The following is a 13,532-nucleotide window of genomic DNA, read 5'->3' on the forward strand; positions in this document are numbered from 1 at the left end:
CGGCCCTGGCTGATAGCCTATATTCTGTGTCTCTTGTCTCTTTATGGTTTATGCATTGGTAGCTATTTGATGAAAAAGAACACTAATAACGTAAGTAGAGGAAGATTCTAATCTAAGAAAGTAAAAAGCACTCACAAGCAATTACTAATAGAAGATAAATCACTTAATTGCTATGCCCTAGATTTATCAACATTGTGGATTATCGTGGTTAAAGGTACTCTCGAGATAAAGACAAGGAGAACAAAAGGCTTCTTATGATTTATTCCAATGAATACTAAGCTCATTCAACCCTAAAAGTGTTGTTTTTCCACGACCTTGGTGTTTGGTATAGAATCTTAAATCACCGACACTACCAAACCAAGAATCACAACGAAACTACTTTGCACAACAAAATATAAACAACAATAAATTTACTAGTGCACAAAATATAGACAATTTTTTTTTTGTTTGTACCTGCCTGGTCCTTTCGACCCTCAATCTGCAACACTACCTCTATCAACGATCCAAGTCCATTTGGCCATTGAACCTCAGCTATCCAACCTGCCCACTAGTTGATCGTTCGTCCATTAATGAATCAACACATCGAGACTCCTATTGAGTTGTTCACAACTCCGTTTGTGAACAACTCACCACTGCCCCCTGCTGCTCCTCAGCTACCCAGGGACTTCAACCCACAATGGTCTTCCTGCTCTGCTCCAATGAAGACCAACATAGAACACGAAGGGTTGCTACCCATCACTACAAGATGTTCATCTCCCACAATGAACACAGGCTAGGAGGACTGCCCATCATCTGCTATAGATGTCCTTCTCCACACAAAAGTCTAGGGTTGCTCAACTGCTCCTCTGGCTGATAAGACCTTGAGCTCAACTTCTACCACTCTAGCAACCATTTAGGTCCATGAAGATGGTACACACTAGATTCCAACTTGGACACTACCACGCTGCCCTCCAACAGATCATAAATGCCCAATCCACGTCCACATTGGTCCACTCTCACGTTGCCCTCCAATAGTCCATGAGTGACCAATTCTGCTGTAGCATATGTGTAAAGTTTTGTAGATGTTCTATGCTAAGAGCAATTTCACTTTTCTCACAACAATCATACAAGTAGATAAGCAAAATGCAGATAGAACATATAAGCAGATCTTACAGAAGACAAATCAGAAACAAGAAAAATGTATGTGTTTGTTTCGGCGGTCAACAGGATGCTTCAACCAGCAAAGTCTCCTTTGGTCAGCTAGCCCAGCATGTGTCACAACAACCCTCCAACCAGTAGATGAGTCAACCCAAGTCAGTTCTACAAAAGTCAACGCTGTCCTGAAAAGTCAACACAGGGGCAGCAAGCTAAAAGTCAACGCAGCAGCAAAACGGTCAACCCTTTGACCTCGATTTTTGTGCCAGGTAGTATGGCCTTCAAAAATCGAACCTCCCACAAGTTTTCAGCTTGTTTGGACCAAGCGTTGACCAAAGTCAACGCTGGTCAAACTTCTGCGAAACCCTAGCAGCAGAAAAATCCTCTTCGTCCTTCCCACGTGTGGCTGAAATTCGTCCTCCAGGTAGCTTGTACTTTTTAGGATGAGAGAGGAAGATGTGAGTTGTTTTTGTGATCAAATTCTCTCCAACTTTTCCTGTATATATATATCCATCAATGAGGGTGTGTGACACATCTGTTGGGCATGTGAGCCTACATTACAAAACTGGCTGACCTTTGCACATATAATTTATTAAGAATAATAAATTCAAAATATAAGTTCTGCTCATCGGATTAAGACTATTTTTATATGGATTTTACACCTCTCAGAAAGAGGAATCCAACAAAAATATTAGCCTCTTAATCTGAGCATCAGAACATGGAGTTTGGACCTAGTTGTCCAAATTTAACACTCCCTCTCAACTAGGGAGAACTCCATCTATTAGTGCAATTAACATCGTGAGTCATCCCACCGAAACTTGCTTTGCTGGCTTCTTTATTTCAGAACAGAAGTGGGTCAGTCACAAAGACATCATTCCCCGACTGACATAATCAGTCCAGAGGTCCCAGACCTCACAAATCTTGATCCCAGATCAAGTGGTTGGACCATGCCATCCTAGATAGAGAGTACGGCAATCTCTGATGCGTCCATCAGTCTTTGCTAATAGTCTCTAGCTTTTCCACACCTCATTGGCCAAATGAGAGGTACTTCCCATGAGCCCTGAACTCAATGGGTAGGATGCATACGGGGCACAGATTAAATGAGTGGCGAACCAGCTCAATAATCACAAGGGTGGGGCAGAAGCATTATGAGTGCTTATAGCTCCGAGAAGCTATCCCCAAAGCCCCCCAGAGCTCCCAGAGCTCATTGTCCAACACGACCCACATCATAGGGTCTTTCCACGACACCAAGACTCTCACGGAAGGTTAGGAACTTGACCTTCCCCAGGGGCTTAGTGAGAATATCCACGACCTGCTCATCAGTTCCTATATGATCGAGCCTTACGGCGCCTCGCTGTACCATATCCCGGATAAAGTGGTACCTGATATCAATATGCTTGGATCGGTCGTGGAACACAGGATTCTCAGTCATACGAATCCCACTCTGATTATCACAGAGTATTACAGTGGTATCTAGCACTTGTTGGAACAGCTCACTAAAGAGCTTCCTCAACCAAACTGCTTCACAACAGGCCATACTAGCAACAATGTATTCGGCCTCCGCGGTGCTCAAAGCCACCGACTTCTGCTTCCTGCTCATCCATGAGATCGAAGCAGAACCAAGATTGAAACAGCATCCAGATGTGCTCTTACGATCCACCACACTGCCAGCCCAATCGGCATCAGTATATCCCCGGAGTATCACACTCCCGGCAGTGTATCTCAGCCCATGGTTTATCGTGCCCCGAAGATATCTCAAAAGATTCTTGGCACCAACCCAGTGAAAATGATGAGGCTCAACCATCTGTTGACTCAAAGTATTCACTGCAAAACATATGTCCGGACGGGTGTTCACTAAGAACATCAAAGCTCCTATGAGTTGACGATACTCAGTAGGATTGGCCAAGATAGGCCCTGCAGCGCTGCCACTCAACTTCTTAAAGTTGAGTTCCATTGGTGTCGACACGGACTTACAGTCCACCATCCCAAATCTTTCCAGAAGCTTCACAATATACTTTCCTTGAGAAAGGAAAATCTCTCCAGGTCTCTGCCAGACCTCCAGGCCTAGGAAATAGTGCATCAGTCCTAGGTCTTTCATCTCGAACTCAGCAGCAAGCTCCCTCTTACATTGATGAATGAGAGGGTCATCACCTGTCAGGAAGAGGTCGTCCACATACAGCACTAGAATGAGAGGCTTTCCTTCCTCAACCTTAAAGTAAAGGTTTGGATCAGCATTGCTTCGAGTGAAGCCCAGCTTCATCAAGTAACTATCCATCCTCTCATACCAAGCTCTGGGTGCTTGCTTTAACCCATAGAGGGCTTTCTTCAACCTGCAGACATAAGTGTCTCGATCTTGAACTTCAAATCCCAGAGGTTGTTCTACATACACCTCTTCCTTTATTGCACCATGCAGAAAAGCAGTCTTGACATCCATCTGATGAAGACTCCATCCTTGCGTAGCAGCAAGGGCTATGATGGATCAGATGGTGGTATATCGAGCCACAGGTGCAAATATATCGTCATAGTCAATTCCTTCCTTTTGAGAGAAGCCACGGGCAACAAATCTTGCCTTAAACTTTTCAGCACTCCCATCAGATCCATGTTTAATATTGTAGAGCCATTTAGCGGTGACAACAGATTTGTCCTTCGGTCTCGGGACCACATCCCAGACATCATTCTTCATAATAGCCTCATATTCTTCATGCATAGCATCCTTCCAGACTTGATGCTTGATGGCTTCTTCAAAAGATCCAGGTTCAGATTGTATAATAGTACTCATGGCAGCTAGATACCCTTGGTATCTACACGGCTTCTTGCTTTCTCGGAATGTTCCCCTTGGGGCAGCATGACCCTCAGCATCTTCGAGGGTGTCCCTGAGCCATGATGGCCTCTTTCCTAGAGAAGGGGAAGGATCAATAGGGTCCATTGGCTCTTCAACATCAGGCATAGTCTCATCCTGGGGTTCTTCCAGATTTCCAGGTCTTTCTTCATGGTTTTCTTCAGATCTAGGAAGATCTACTACTTTCTTCAGGGAAGCATCTTCGTCAAAAGTGACATCATGGCTTATCTCTACTTCCCTTTGACCAGGTACATAGACTCTATATGCCTTAGAAGTCTCACTGTAGCCCACAAACATTCCTTTCTTCCCAGTAGCGTCCAGCTTACTTCTCTTTTCTTTCGGCACATGAAAATAGACAGGACATCCAAAAATTCTAAAATGTGAGACATCAGGTTTCTTACCAGAGAAAACCTCTTCGGGAGTTTTGGAGTCCAAAGCGGAATGAGGGCATCGATTTTGAATGTACACAACAGTATTTGCAGCTTCTCCCCACAGAAACTTTGGAAGACCCTGGTCACATAGCATGGCACGGGCAGCTTCCACAATAGTCCTATTCTTGCGTTCAGCAACACCATTCTGCTCAGGAGTATATGCAGTGGTAGTCTCCCTCTTAATGCCAGCTTCTCTGCAAAAGTCTTTGAACTCATTTGACTCATATTCAGTGCCATTGTCAGTCCTCAAAATCTTGATCTTCTTTCCGGTCATATTTTCCACCAAGGCTTTGAAGGTACGGAACCACATGAAAGCCTCATCCTTCTTCTTCAAGAAGTATATCCAGGTTTTGCGAGAGAAGTCATCAGTAAATGTCATATAGTAAGAACATCCCCCCAGGGATGTTACAGGCAACATACCGGAAAGATCAGAATGGACCAGTTGCAATATCTCAGATGTCTTTGTGACACTTGAGGGGAAAGGTCCCCTTGTATGTTTTCCTTCAGCACATCCCTTACATACACCTTTATGATTATTTCCAAAATCAGGCATCCCTGTCACCACCTTCCTTGCTTCGGGAAGAGCCTTGTAATGAAGGTGTCCAAATCTTCGGTGCCATAGTTCGGTTTGACGGATAGTATCACAAGTCATAGCTCCCAACGGACTCCCTCCAACCTGGTAGAGTGTACCAACTCTAAAACCAATTGAGATAGCTTCCTTGAATCCGGTGATGTGTCTTGAGGCACCACTATCGATTAGCCAGACATCCATAGTGTCGGGCGGAGATGCAGCTGAGAGAGCAGATATTAGAATATACTCATTTCTTTTATCAACAACATTAGACTCCTCATACCTGGTATTTCTGGTCCTTTTAGAAGGTGGATGGTTTCCTTCAAAGTGAGCCTTCCTCTTTCCTTTGGATTTGTCATTTCTTTGATTCCCATTCCTTCGGTTGTTGTTGTTGTCGTCACTATCGGGAGAATTCTTCTGGAAGGGGCATTCTCTAGCATAGTGTCCAGTCCTATGGCAGGTGAAACATTTACCCTTCTTCTTTTGAGTCTTAGTCCTTCCTTTGTCCTTGGAACCACCAGAGTTCTTCTTTCGGGAATGAGCAACATAGGCAGCATTTCTTTCATTATCAAATTCCTTCATCCTTGTTTCTTCTTGCATACATCTAGACAGAAGCTCATCAAAGTTAGGGATGGTATTATTGTTGAGAATGGTAGTTGTGAATACTTGCCATTCATATGGAAGTCCTCCAAGTGCGGTGAGAACCATCTCACGATCAGCTATTGTCTCCCCAATAGCTAGCAGATTGTTCCTGGTTTCGGTCAACTTCATAAAGAAAGTTTGAATAGACTCGTCTCGGCCCTTCTTCATATTCTTCAACTTGTTCTTGAGGAATAGCACTTGGTTCACATTGTTTACTCGGAACATAAGTATCAGTTTGTCATACATCTCCTTGGATGTGCCTAGTTCAGATATGTAGGCAACCAGACTCTTATTTATGGATTCCCTGATCAGCAGTTTTGCTCTGATTTCTCCCTTCTTATACTTGTGTTTAACAACAACAAAGGCATTTGATGGAGGTTCTTGAATCTTCCCTGTCACATGATCTAGGAGATCATGATCTTCTAATTTGAGATCTAATAACATCTTCCAGGCATGGAAGTCATCACTTCCAGTCAGCTTGTCATTCTCCCTGAATTCAAGCTTAGAGGAATCCATTTCCTTCGATGATGATTGCTATAGATAGAGTTTGTCTTCACCTCAGCTCTGATCCCATGTAAAGTTTTGTAGATGTTCTATGCTAAGAGCAATTTCACTTTTCTCACAGCAATCATACAAGTAGATAAGCAAAATGCAGATGGAACATATAAGCAGATCTTACAGAAGACAAATCAGAAATAAGAAAAATGTATGTGTTTGTTTCGGCGGTCAACAGGATGCTTCAACCAGCAAAGTCTCCTTTGGTCAGCCAGCCCAGCATGTGTCACAACAACCCTCCAACCAGTAGATGAGTCAACCCAAGTCAGTTCTACAAAAGTCAACGCTGTCCTGAAAAGTCAATGCAGGGGCAGCAAGCTAAAAGTCAACGCAGTAGCAAAACGGTCAACCCTTTGACCTCGATTTTTGTGCCAGGTAGTATGGCCTTCAAAAATCGAACCTCCCACAAGTTTTCAGCTTGTTTGGACCAAGCGTTGACCAAAGTCAACGCTGGTCAAACTTCTGCGAAACCCTAGCAGCAGAAAAATCCTCTTCGTCCTTCCCACGTGTGGCTGAAATTCGTCCTCCAGGTAGCTCGTACTTTTTAGGATGAGAGAGGAAGATTTGAGTTGTTTTTGTGATCAAATTCTCTCCAACTTTTCCTGTATATATATATCCATCAATGAGGGTGTGTGACACATCTGTTGGGCATGTGAGCCTACATTACAAAACTGGCTGACCTTTGCACATATAATTTATTAAGAATAATAAATTCAAAATATAAGTTCTGCTCATCGGATTAAGACTATTTTTATATGGATTTTACACCTCTCAGAAAGAGGAATCCAACAAAAATATTAGCCTCTTAATCTGAGCATCAGAACATGGAGTTTGGACCTAGTTGTCCAAATTTAACAATATGCTCCTAGTTAGAGCATCCAACACCTATGGAGACCCTTCCTCATGGTTTCTAACAAATTCCTCAAATCTTTCCACACTAGGACATCCATCCACCTGCATCAAGTCAACTCAAAAACACCAACAAATCTACATACTTCATGTCATCAAGGGCTGGTGTAAACTGTTGTAGGTCTGAACTCTGGTTAGGGCTTGTTAGCAGACTGCTAAAACCTTGTTTTCATACCTTCCAGACCTCCCTTTGACTACGGTCTCCCTCCATAAGGTTCCTCCAACAACTCGCTGCCTCCTAGCCTTCTTCTAGGCCTCCAAACCCAACCTTCTAGCCACTTGTTCACCCAAAATAGATCTTTGGCCCTAGCTGAAGCTTCTCGCCCCCCTGAACAAGACAAATAAGGCTTGTGGCCTAGTTGTAGATGCGCCTCATCAATGCAGCCTATTATATGAGAGAGTATACTACCACAAACAACCACAAAACACCATCCAGTCTGCCCTTAATGCATGCGACAACCTCCTGTAGCTATTCAGCCCTAAAAGAGACACACAAAAAGACAAAAACAATCCTCCTCTTCCACGTCTAGCCTTCTTCTCTAGCTTGACTACCTCAGAAGTGTTTTCTCAATGAATTGATGCTCTTGGGATGTGTCTATGAGGTCTCATAAGGACTTCTATTTATATGTTTGGGGATAGAACAACCCTCCAAAGGGCACCTCTAACGCAAGGCCGACTTGCCTTCATGCCCCTCTTTGCCCACCATAACGTATAAAAAATAATATCCTCACTTGTAGATCTCAGAATTTGATGATTTTCGCTGCGTTGGATTCATCTTAACATCCTCTATCATTGCCATCCATCACATGCCGAAATGTCGTCACGATTTTTGCCTAACAACTTTGGGTGCAAAACCCTAAGCTTGGGTTTCAAGCCCACAAGGCCACTTGTGGAGCTCCTTCCTCCAAACCCTCGATCCTCAAGGCTTGGAGTACCTCCCAAGCTATAAAAATCAACACTCCCTCTTAGCGAGGGAGGTACTTCCAAGACTAGGAAGTAACCATCATCATCGCTGATGACACTAGCCCATCTAGCATCCATCACTGCAACATACTCTGTAGAATGAACCCGACAATCTCGGTAGTGCCTCTGCCTCATCACATCTGAACCTGAAGATCCCAAACCTCCATAGGGCTGCTCCCTCTGAGGCTAGACTCCCTCTGAGCCTACATGATCTCCACTGGCTCAGTCCTACAAGCACTCATCCTCCTAGATCAAATACCACTCGTGCAAATCCCTCCAATCTTAGATATGCAACATCACGATCCGATGAAGATTCTAGCCTGCCAATCTGTAGTCCATCACATGAAGCCATCTTGATTAACCTGATCTTGTCCATGCCAAGGAAATCCTCGAGCTGTCCCAACCATCCATGGAAAATCAACGAAATTCCATGATCATTAATCTGCCCTACAACAAACTATTGTTCACCAGGATCTCCACCAATCAACCAGAACTCCTAGCCAATCTTGCTGCTAAGCCAGTCAAGACCACATCTCCATGTATTTAGCTGCACCCTCTGCTCCATGATATAAATACCCACAACTCCCTCTCAGTTGTTTCACTGTGCACACTTTGATTCACTATCACTCAAAGTAACTTAGATACGCTCTGATACCATGTTGTTTTTCCATGACCTTGGTGTCTGGTATAGAATATAAAATCACTGACGCTACCAAACCAAGAATCACAACGAAACTACTTTGCACAACGAAATATAAACAATAGTAAATTTACTAGTGGACAAAATATAGACAACTTTTTTTTTGTGCATGCCTAGTCCTTTGACCCCCAATCTGCAACACTGCCTCTATCAATGATCCAAGTCCATCTGGCCACTGAACCTTAGCTATCCAACCTACTCACTAGCTGATCGTTCGTCCATCAACACATCAACACATCGAGACTCCTGTTGAGTTGTTCACAACTCTGTTTGTGAACAACTCACAACTGCGCCTTGCTGCTCCTCAGCTACCCAGGGACTTCAGCCCACTATGGTCTTCCTGTGCTGCTCCAATGAAGACCAACATAGGGCACGAAGGGCTTCCACCCATCACTGCAAGATGTCCATCTCCCACAATGAACACGGGCTAGGAGGACTACCCATCATCTGCTGTAGATGTCCTTCTCCACACACAAGTCTAGGGCTGCTCAACTGCTCCTCTAGCTGATCAAACCTTGAGCTCAACTTCTACCACTCTAGCAACCATTTAGGTCCATGAAGATGGTGCACACTAGGCTCCAACTTGGACACTATCACGCTGCCCTCCAATAGACCATAAATTCCCTATCCACATCCACACTTGGTCCACTCTCACGTTGCCCTCCAACAATCCACGAGTGACCAATCCTGCTGTAGCATTTGCTCCTAGTTAGGGCATCCACCACCCATGGAGACCCTTCCACATGGCTACTAACAGATTCCTCAAATCTGTCCACACTAGGACATCCATCCATCTGCATCAAGTCAACTCAAAAACACCAACAATCCTACATACCTCATGTCACCAAGGGCTGGTGTAAATTGCTGTAGGTTTGAACTTTGGTTAGGGCTTGTTAGCATGCTGTGACAACCCTCTTTTCATACCTTCCATATCTCCCTTTGACTGCGGCCTCCCTCCATAAGGTTCCTCCAACAACTCGCTGCCTCCTAGCCTTCTTCTAGGCCTCAAAACCCAACCTTTTAGCCACCTGTTCACCCAAAACAAATCTGCAACCCGAGTTGAAGCTTCTCGGTCCCCTAAACAAGACAAATAAGCCCTGCGGCCTAGTTGTAGGTGCTCCTCATCAACATGGCATGTTGTATGAGAGAGTATACTACCACAAATTGCCCCAAAGCACCATCCAATCTGCCCTTAATGCTTGTTGCAACCTCCTGTAGCTACTCGGCCCTAAAAGACACACAAAAAGACCAAAACAATCCTCCTCTTCCATGTCTAGCCTTCTCCTCTAGCTCGACTGCCTCATAAGTGTTTTCTCTATGAATTGATGCTCATGGGATGTGTCTATGAGGTCTCACAAGGACTTCTATTTATATGTTTCATGTGGGGATCAAACAACCCTCCAAAGGGCACCTCTAACACAAGGCCGACTTGCCTTCATGTCCCTCTTTGCCCACCATAACATATAAAAATTAATATCTTCACTTGTAGACCTCAGAATTTGATGATTTTCATTGCGTTGGATTCGTCTCAACATCCTCTATCATTGCCATCCATCACATGTCAACGTAGCGTCACCATTTTGGCCCAACAACTTTGGGTGCAAAACCCTAGGATTGGGTTTCAAGCCCACAAGGCCACTTGTGGAGCTCCTTCCTCCAAACCCTCGATCCTCAAGGCTTGGAGTACCTCCCAAGCTACAAAAATCAACAATCCTCTTAGCGAGGGAGGTACTTCCAAGACTAGGAAGTAACCATCATCATTTCCGGCGACACTAGCCCATCTAACATCCATCACTACACCATACCTTGTAGAATCAACCTGATAATATCGATAGTGCCTTTGCCTCATCACATTTGAACCTAAAGATCCCAAACCTCCATAGGGATGCTCCCTCTGAGGCTAGACTCCCTCTAAGCCTACACGATCTCTACTAGCTCAGTCTTGCAAGCACTCATACTCCTTGATCAAATACCACCTGTGAAAATCCCTCCAATCTCAGATCTGCAACATCACGATTCGATGGAGACTCTAGCTTGCCAATCTATGGTCCATCACATGAAACCATCTCGATCAACCTGATCTCGTCCATGCCAAGGAAATACTTGATCTATCCCAACCATCCATGACAAATCAACGGAAGTCCATGATCAGTAATCTGCCCTACAACAAACTATTGTTCACCAGGCTCTCCACCAATATGCCATAACTCCCAACTAATCTTGCTGCCAAGCTAGTCAAGACCACATGTCCATGTCTTCAACTAGACCCTTTGCCCCATGATCTAGATACCCACAACTCCCTCTGAGTTGCTTCTTTGTGCACACTCTGATTCACTGTCCCTCAAAGTTACTCAGATACACTTTGATACCATGTTTTTCAACGACCTTGGTGTTTGGTATAGAATCTTAAATCATTGACGCTACCAAACCAAGAATCACAAAGAAACTACTTTGCACAATGTAATATAAACTATAGTAAATTTACTAGTGCGCAAAATATACACACTTTTTTTTTTGTACCTGCCTGGTCCTTCAATCCCCAATCTGCAGCACTGCCTCTACCAATGATCCAAGGCCATATGGCCACTAAACCTCGACTATCCAACCTGCTCACTAGTTGATTGTTCGTCCATTAACACATCAGGACTCCTGTTGAATTGTTCATAACTTTGTTTGTGAACAACTCACAACTGCCCACTGTTTCTCCTTAGCTACCCAGGGACTTCAGCCCACAATGGTCTTCCTGTGCTGCTCCAATGAAGACCAACATAGGGCATAAAGGGCTACCACCTATCACTGTAAGATGTCCATCTCCCACAATGAACACGGGCTAGGAGGACTGCCCATCATCTGCTGTAGATGCCTTCTCCACACACAAGTCTAGGGCTGCTAAAATGCTCCTCTGGCTGATCAAACCTTGAGCTCAACTTCTACCACTCTAGCAACCATCTAGGTCCACAAAGATGGTGCACACTGGGCTCCAACTTGGATACTGTCACGCAGCTCTCCAACAGACCATAAATGCCCTATCCACGTCCACACTTGGTCCACTCTCACGCTGCCCTCCAACAATCCACGAGTGACCAATCCTGCTATAGCATCTGCTCCTAGGTAGGGCATCCAACACCTATGGAGACCCTTCCACATGGTTGCTAATAGATTCCTCTAATCTGTCCACACTAGGACATCCATCCATCTGCATCAAGTCAACTCAAAAACACCAACAAACATACATACCTCATGTCATGAAGGGTTGGTGTAAAGTGTTGTAGGTATGAACTTTGGTTAGGGCTTGTTAGGATGCTGCTACAACCCTCTTTTCATACCTTCCAAACCTCCCTTTGACTGCGGCCTCCCTCCATAAGGTTCCACCAACAACTCATTGCCTCCTAACCTTCTTCTAGGCCTCAATACATAACCTTCTAGCCACCTATTTGTTGGCATTATGATACAAGTGTTGTCCTTGATGGCAGCTCACTCAGAGGTATGATACAGGTGATGGTAACTCAATCAGAGGACAGATCTTAGTACAACAGGTCAAGAGAGAGATATACGCAGGTTCATCGTGACCAAGCCGCGTATACACGCGGGTTAGACATTCCAAAGACGCGTATGCGTATACATGCACTTTCACGCAAGGAAAGGCGCGTACATGTTGGAAAACTAAGTTTTGGTCCGTGGTATTTGGTCCATGGTATTTTGGTATTGGTCCGTGGTATTTGGTCTGAAGTGTTGATCCTAGGTATTGGGTCCAAGGTATTGTTTTTACATGGTTTTGGACCATGGTATTGAGAGAAACCTAAACCTATATAAGGAGAAGATCATTAGGCAAAGGTGGAGGAGCAAGTAATAAATGTCTGGCGAAGTGTGAAGATCTAGTATGCTGGTTATGGGTTTGTGATGCTTGGCTCAAGTTGGAAATGGCAGCGAAGGCATAAGTAATTATCTTTAGATCTGTATGCGGGTTCTCTCTAGTGAAAGCGCGTATACACGCGGTTTGGATATATTCAAGTAGCGTATGCATTATGAGATTTGATTTTTCAGGTTGCTGTTGGTTCTAGTGGTTATTACAGAGTTCTGGGCTCTGGTTTGTATTCTGGTAGCTGTGTTCTGATGACAGGGTTTCAGTGAGTCAGTATTGGGTGATTTAGTGATTGATGATTCCGGTATGGTTGATGATTGTCTTACAGTGGTGATTGTTTTGTACTTATGGATCCAGTCTGAAAATTTATGAAACGTGGTCCCTGGAAGTAAAGAGAAGGTTGTAGCCTTCTGTAGGTCAGCACCTACGTACTAGTATTTCAGCTAGTACAAGAGCTAAGGGGGTTGTAGCTCCCTTCCAGAAGAAGATGGAAAACGAGAGAGGGTTGTAGCCCTCTGCAGGTTGCAGCCTGCGTGCTGGTAAAGGACTGCACCAGTACATTGTAAAAGAAGTTTCTTATTAAAGGAAGATAGAAACAAATTGCAGCAGGTGGTTTTCACCCACATTGGGTTTCCACCTTATATCATGGTGTTCATGTGTGCTCTTTATGTGTGATGATCTGTTCTGTTTTACTGCACCTGTTGACTGTTCATATGATTAATAATGTTCTGATGCACTCATTGAAGATCAACTAACTGAATCATAAGTTTACTGGATATACGCTAGTTGCATTACACATGGGTATCCTTAACGGAAGTAGCGTATATGAATCTTAATATGGAAATGAAAAAGTTTTATTGATTTGATAATACTGATTCACACCCCCCCCTCTCAGTATTATTTCCAACACTGTTCACCCAAAATAG

At 44.1% G+C, this 13,532-nt stretch overlaps 1 protein-coding gene across 1 annotated transcript in view; it reads left to right on the top strand.

The window, feature by feature from the left end:
- Positions 1 to 13,532, top strand: part of LOC149177613 (uncharacterized) — a 382,857-nt gene that overhangs the window by 228,931 nt on the left and 140,394 nt on the right. The gene's annotated exons all lie outside the window — the stretch shown is intronic.

Source organism: Pinus tabuliformis, chromosome 4_1, assembly GCF_031772625.1.
Source record: "Pinus tabuliformis cultivar Carrire ecotype Pingquan chromosome 4_1, CPIR1, whole genome shotgun sequence".
Classification (NCBI taxonomy): Eukaryota; Viridiplantae; Streptophyta; class Pinopsida; order Pinales; family Pinaceae; genus Pinus; species Pinus tabuliformis.